Source organism: Pteropus vampyrus, unplaced genomic scaffold (assembly GCF_000151845.1).
Source record: "Pteropus vampyrus isolate Shadow unplaced genomic scaffold, Pvam_2.0 Scaffold45, whole genome shotgun sequence".
Taxonomy (NCBI): Eukaryota; Metazoa; Chordata; class Mammalia; order Chiroptera; family Pteropodidae; genus Pteropus; species Pteropus vampyrus.
In genome coordinates, this window is record NW_011888826.1 from 7,303,604 (window position 1) to 7,310,914 (window position 7,311).

Here is a 7,311-nt window from a genome sequence, read left to right on the forward strand (position 1 = left end):
TTTTCCCCTCCCCTTCTCTCTCACCTTCTTTGCTTCCTCCCTCTTTCTTTATTGCTTTTGGCTGATATACAGAGCATGTAAAGATGTGTGAGAACAATTAGTGGGGTGATCTGAGAAGCTATTGTGAATGCCGGAACTCCAAAAGGAAGGAGCATACTGGGGGTACTTTTACTCTCTTCTTGGATATCTGGCACTGTGGTCCACAGACAGTGTGAGCTCTCACCTCAGGGGCACTTAACTGACCTTTTCAACTCCTTTGATTCATTACAAATCCTCTAGACCAGTGCTTCCCAAATACCAATGTGTGTACAAATCGCCTGGAGATTCTGCTCCCTGTTCGGCAGGTCTGGGTGGGCCCTGACAGTCTGTATTCCTAACAAGCTCCTAGGTGCTGCTGATACTGCTGACCACGGACCACACTTTGAGAAGCAAAAACGAAGAACAAAGACAAAAAATTTTATACTCCCACCTTATATCTGATTATTAAACAATGGCACTCGCACTGAAAAACAAAAAATAAAAACCACTCCTCCCCCAAAAAATCACTCCAAGTTTTGAGGCAATAAAACCTCAGAGATCATAGCTCTAGTAAGGGAGACAGTTACACAAATGATTCCTTTCCTCTCACCTCATCCACACGCATCTTTCTGTATTTCACTTTAACCAGTCAGTTTTCTTAACTCTGATACCTGATGATATCATCATCTGCCCCATCACGTCCAGAAGAAGGGACCTAGTCACATAGAAAAAACACTGAGTGGAAAAGACGGCAGGCAGGCTTAGTGGTCATCTTTAGGTAATCTCTGCCTTTCATACTTTCCTCCAGATCCTATCCCTCAAAAATAATCTATTCTTAGAGAAATAATCTCTTCCAAGTGTTTTTGTTTTTTTTCTCCTCCCATTGATACTCCTAAGAAGCACAACTAATCTTTTTTAAAATTGAGGCGCTGACTACCAATGACTTCTTATGAGGATAGTTTAATGGCATAGAAAAACATCCCAGTCTAAATATTCCTTTAATTTAAAACTTTCTGCCTTGTACAGTGAGGTGGCAGAAAAACCCTACACCTTCCTTAGAAGTTGTCTTTGCCATCAACTCTTCGCATTATCGGTCCCAAAGCAAACTAAAAGAATAAAAGTTTTATAGATCGTTCTAGAACTCAGGACACTCAAACTCCTCTGTCAAACAAGTCTACTTCATCTGAGCCCTAGCCTACTCTAATTCTTATCTGACATCTATTTTGGGTAGAAGTTCTCAGTATCTCTACTCTGATGGGACTCATTCCAATTTACCTCTAAGCTTTCTTAAGAGCAAGAACCAATGGGAGCAGAGGCCTATGTGCTTAGTTGCTATTTTTGAGGCAGCCAGGGAGTCCACACTGTGAATATTTATGTGGCAAGAATAAGCCATGGGCTGGGACTGAGCTAAAGGTGACAGAAGGTTGACAGTGAGCCAGGGACCAACTTCTGGTTCAGCTACACTTTCAGATGATTAAAGAGCTCTCTCTTCTCTTTCCTGACTACTCTTCCTGCCCCTGGTATAGATAGTTCATATCTGCAAGTTGGCTAACGGTTGGTAGAAAGTTGATGGGTTGGAGGCCCATTTGCTACTCACAGGATTTATGTTCCTTTGTCAGTACTTATGCAGAGAAATCCTACAAGCCCTAATGGTCCATCTCGAGTTCATCATTTGGAAAAAAGGTCTCACTTTTGGTCAGCATCAAAGAATGCTGTAATCAACCAACCTCTAAGATTTAAACTGGCCTCCCCTGGCATTTTTCAGGAAGGATTTCAAATAGAGTTAGACTTAAAAAAAAAAAAAAAAGATTTTTTACTCACTGTGATTTTTGATTTTGGTCTAGATGTATCAGCAGCATCTATTTTTATTTTGTTCAGTATAAAAATTCCTTTCAGCATTCCTAGGGGAAAATACATATTCAGTTAAAAAAAATTTAAAGTGAGATTTTAGAAAGGTAAAAACCCATAAGAGTGAACCCAATTCAATATACATTTAAAATTTGGAAACATAATTTTCACACTTACTGATGGATAAAATAATTGATTAGACTTTCACGTGAAAAGTTTTATCTCTGAGATTCATTTTTTATCCTTTTTTTTTTAAAGAGAAGCCCACAAAATAAACATAGATCAATTTCTCATTTTATATTTATATTAATTTAAATTTATGTGTACTTAAAATTGGTCCTTGTATTACCAAGACCACCCAGAAGTCACAGATATTTGAAGTATTGTTAATTAGTTATTGATGTTCTTATAGTCCAAATAATATTTAGGCTTTACAGAGTTTATCTTCTGACCATGACAACAATATACTCCTTCTTCTCCCAATTTGGTTAATTTTGCATTAACCCTTAAATAATCTTCGCTAGGACTAATGGGTGTGGGTGTGTGCCTGCTGTGTGAGTGAGTGATTGTGAGGGCACTGGTACCCAGGGTGATGTAGACAAAGTACCTACTCTGAGAGGCAGGTCAGGGTCGTGGGCAGAACATGGGTTTTTTGTCACATAGGCTTGGGTGCAAATCTTTGTTCTTCCAACTATACTTAATCTAAATCTCAGAGTTATCCTTTCACCTAATAAGTAAAAATGTAGCCTAATGCGTTGCTGTGGAGATTAGCCCATATAACATCAAAGCCCTAGGCATATAACAAGTACTCGATGAATATTTGTTTGTTTTCTTCCTCCAACTTTAACACTAGCTCATTATCTACCTTTAAGCCATGTGCTTAGCTGTTCTGGGCCTCAATATCCTTTTATTTACCTAAAGACAACAAAATAATGATATCAACAAGAATATTACAGTAAATGTAAAATGCAGCTTTTCATTTCCAAAGCACTTTTACCTACATTATTCCACATAATCCTCAGCACCTTCCAGGGAATTATCTTTCTTCTACACATTGCAGGTTCATTGTAACAATGAAAAAAAAAAAACTGATAGAGAATGCTTTGAAGTAATATTTACACACATACACATTTGTAGGCAAAATGTGAATATTATTATTCTGATTGTTTCCCACTATACTTAATGTGTGTTTCTGAATATAATGAAATAAATGAGAATAATAGATTATAAAATAACCAAAATAGCTTTCATTTGAACTATTATACTTTATAAAATGAGTTTTCCACGTAGACTCCTTGGTACATAAATACTAGGGTATATATTTATAAGGGTGTGTGTGTGTGTGTGTGTGTGTGTGTGTGTGTGTGTGTCTTGCAAATATACTTTGTTAAGACTGAATTCTGTATGATGATATACACAAATAGATTTTTTTTCCTAAGGGAAACTTGAGATGAAGTATGAATCTGAAATCAATGGGTGCCATGCTTTCAAAGAGCATGATATAGAGACTCTTCCTTCCTCTACCTTATAAAAAATACCACTACTTAAAATTTTAATTCATGAGAAAAAAACATGGATTAGAAGTGGAAGTTAGTTTCTACCTTGGGCTCCCCAGAGAGTATGGTGAGTTACTCTCCATATATTTGAAACAATCTTGAAATAAAGAATCATTGAGGTCCCAAGCAGCAATGGGAAAGATGGGTCTGAGACTCACATGGAACTGCCTTAAGTGCTCTTTCTGGTTATCAAGCACATTTCAATGCCCAGGTTATGCTTGGCACTCTGCTAGGCGTGGCAAAGTATCAGTCCTTGAGATAGAATGGCAGGGTCTTTGATTTGGCATTTTAGCCAAAAAGAAATACATAAAAGAAGAGCAAAATTTTGTGATAACTGGAAAAGGCATAGAGAGGTAGAATTCAAATAGTTTTAGTCGTCTTCCAATGAAGAAATGAGGACAAGATGGTAATTGGACATCTGTAGGGTATAGTATTAAGGTACCTAAGAATGTCCGTTAACCCCTTAGGCATATTTAGGTTTCTAGAATGGAAAACCTGGAACGGGTTTTAGGTAAGAAGAGTGAGGCTCTGGGAGGAAAGGTGACTTGCTGAAGGTCACGTAGGTCTTAAGTAGTAAGTATTAGAATCTCTCTGCTCCACATACGAGGCAGAAGAGCGCAGTAGTAAAGAGCATAAGACTGGAACAAGATTACTTGGGCTTAAAACCAGCTCTGCTTCTCAGTAACTTTGTAACCTTAGGAAAATCATTTGACCTCTTTATGCCTTAGATTCTTCATTGGAAAAGTGGTGAAAATATGATACTCATTTCATATAGTTGTTCTAAGGATTAAATAATATAAAGTGTAAAAAAAGAGTAGGTAAATGTCTGAGATATAATAAGCACAGTTATAATAAATAATAAATTATAGCTGCTATTATTAATACTACCAGCACAGGAAAACACTCCTGCTTCTTTGTGTGATACCAAATCTAATGTCTCCTTTTATACTTGTTTGACCATTTCAGAAGTGTTACATGAGAACCAGGTCCTTCACGTGAACAAAAGAGATGGTCAGTTGAAAATGCTACATCCTAGAGAATATTCTTGTATAGCATAGCCTTTTAAGAGCTTTAAATATTATTAGTTAAAGTTTTTATTTAAGTAGCAATCTATTCAGGCTTCTGAAATGAAGGATTTGACTTTAATGAAAAATATCTATTTCATATTAAGTATGAAACCCATTGACCCTGACTTGGATATTCTCCCCAGAATCTACTGTATGCTGAGCACAGAATAAAGATATAGATTGAAACAAATTTATTTCAGATATTATAGATTGGAGGCACAGCTATGTGTGGAAGTAGGCCATGAAAAATGCAACCTCAACTTTCCCCTTGAACCCACAGCAATTTATCTAGGAAACATTGTTGAGCTCCCTGAACTATAAGGCAAGTAACTTACTCCCAGCAGCTTTAAATCTTCGGTAGGAAATGAGCCAGCGCTCTAAGCACTCTGTGCCATGGTTTGGAACTGTAACATCACCCAGCATGCTTCAAGGGGTGATGGTATGATGCACAATGTGCCCAGGCTAAGTTCCCCTAGGAAAAAAATACTTTATAAATAAGGGAGGAAATTAAAAGTCAGCTGCAATGTCTTCATTAGGTCCTAATTGTACCTAAACAGTAGGGAAAAACCACGTACTTACTCACCGAAACAACATTTTGACTATTTATTTATTTATTCAACATATATTTATTGAGTACCTACTTTGTGACAAGCCCAGTTCTAGGCACTGAGGATAGGTGGTGAACACAACAAAGTCGCTGTGCTTGTGAAGCTGACTCTTTTTTGTGCCAAGCACTGTATTGAGGATATGCAGATAAATGAGACCCAGCGCTTCTCTGCAAGAAGTTCAGAACAAAGAGGGAGAGAGGAAAGGCAATAAAATGTGGTGTGGTTGGGGCTATGTAGCCACCCGTGACCTCTGAAGAGCAGTGAGTGTTTCTTGGAGAAAACGATCTTCAGAATGACCTCTGAAGGGCAAAGGGGAGTTAATCAGTGGTCATTATAGGCAGAGAGAGCTGCTATTGCCAGGGCCCACAGAAATGAGAAGCAGCAACAAGCGGCTCCGTGTAGCTGCATGGCTGGTTGGTGAATCTGGAGAGACAGATAGGGACCAGGTGATGAAGGGTCTTAGAAACCGTGCTGCATAGCTTTATGCCTTATTTTAGGACAATTGGTAGCTATTGATCATTGTCAGTCAAGGAGTGACGTGAGCAGATTTCAATTGTAATACGGAGAATAAATTGGAAAAAGACAAGGTTGGCATCAAGGACACTATAGGGGGAATGTCACAGTTCTAAACAGATGAGGTGTGATGGGGCCTAAACAAAGGCAGTGAAAATGGAAAAAATTGAGGGCAGATCGGAGAAATATTCCGGAAGCAATTGTCTGGAAGTGGGTGGTAAGGGAGAGGGTGGGATGAGAACTGACTTGAATCCCAGTGTGGGAAACTGTACAGAAGATGATGTCAGTTACTAAGAGATGGAGGAGGAAGAGCAGATTCGAGATGAGGAACCACGATTAGCTCAATTTTCAACATATGGATTTCGTGGTGTCTCTGGGGCATCTCAGTGAAGGTGTTTGGTAGGCAGTTAGATATGCAACCTGAAGATCTGGAGAGAGCTATGGCCTGAAGTTATCCACATGTAGGCAGTCAAATCATGGAGCAGGATCCTGGAAAACACCACATTGAAGTGGTACGCCCAGAAAGAGATGACCGAGCAGGAATGAACAGAAGGCTAGGAGACAAATCAGGGTATATGCGGTCACTGAAAGGAGTGGGAGAATGGGACCGTTTTAAGAAGAACGAAGTCATCATCAGTATCAAATACTGATCGAGGACACCCACAGAAGGTACTAAAATTTGTCTGTTGTACATAGCAACAGAAAGGTCATTCACTAGTAGGGTGACCTTCTGCCTGGGTTTGCTTGGGTCCCAATTTATGCCTGTTGTTCCAGCATTATTAGTACCCCTGGTGTGTCTATATTTGGATAATAAATTATATGATTGTCCTAGTTATTGTTCGGTAAGAGCAGTCAAAGACAGATTGCAGTGGGTATACGGATGGATTGGAAGAAGAAGACATCAAACAAGGGTACTTTTTGAAGGGATATGTTAAAACTGTTAGGGTATTTTTAATATCAGATGGTTCTTGAACTAGGACGGATTTTGAAGTTTCTTCCAATCCTAAGAATAATTCATAGTATATTTTCCTTTACTAGTTCCTTTCCTTTCATTAAAATCAGTGAGAATCAAGACCGTTCTATTTCTTATCTCCACAGAGTTAAACGCTATGTCGCAAAGGCAATATAAAACAGTGTGTGAGTCGTGTGAAATGTGTGAGTTGATTATCTCCCTTAAGAAAGTACTACTAGTCCTAAATGATGCAGAAGAATCATCTTGGTGTTTAAATTATTTTGTATGATAAAGCATTACCAATAATTAGGTTGAGAGTAAGTATTCTGCCTCTTACTGCAGATACTGTTTACATAGAAAAGCTAGGGGAAAAAATACACATGTCCAATTTTATTTATGTCTTCTCATTTTTGGAACTTCCAGGTCAGATCAAACAGATGTCTGAGTTTAAACATTTATATCGAAAATGAGAACTATATGAGTGCTTCTCTATATACTATTTAGGTGGAGAAATCATAAGGAATATATCTGAGATGATTAAAACTCTCAATCATTATCATAGGTTAAATAATATCTCAGAAAACAGAAAGTTACATAAAATGGAAGTGATTTTTCAAGCCCATATAGATATTGCATTAGATAGAGAGGCAACCAAGAGTTTCAAGTCCCTTTACCTTCCCTGAAGAACGATGACAAAGGCAAATAATAAAACCACTAGTAAATGTCCACAGGTAAGCATCCTTTCTCAA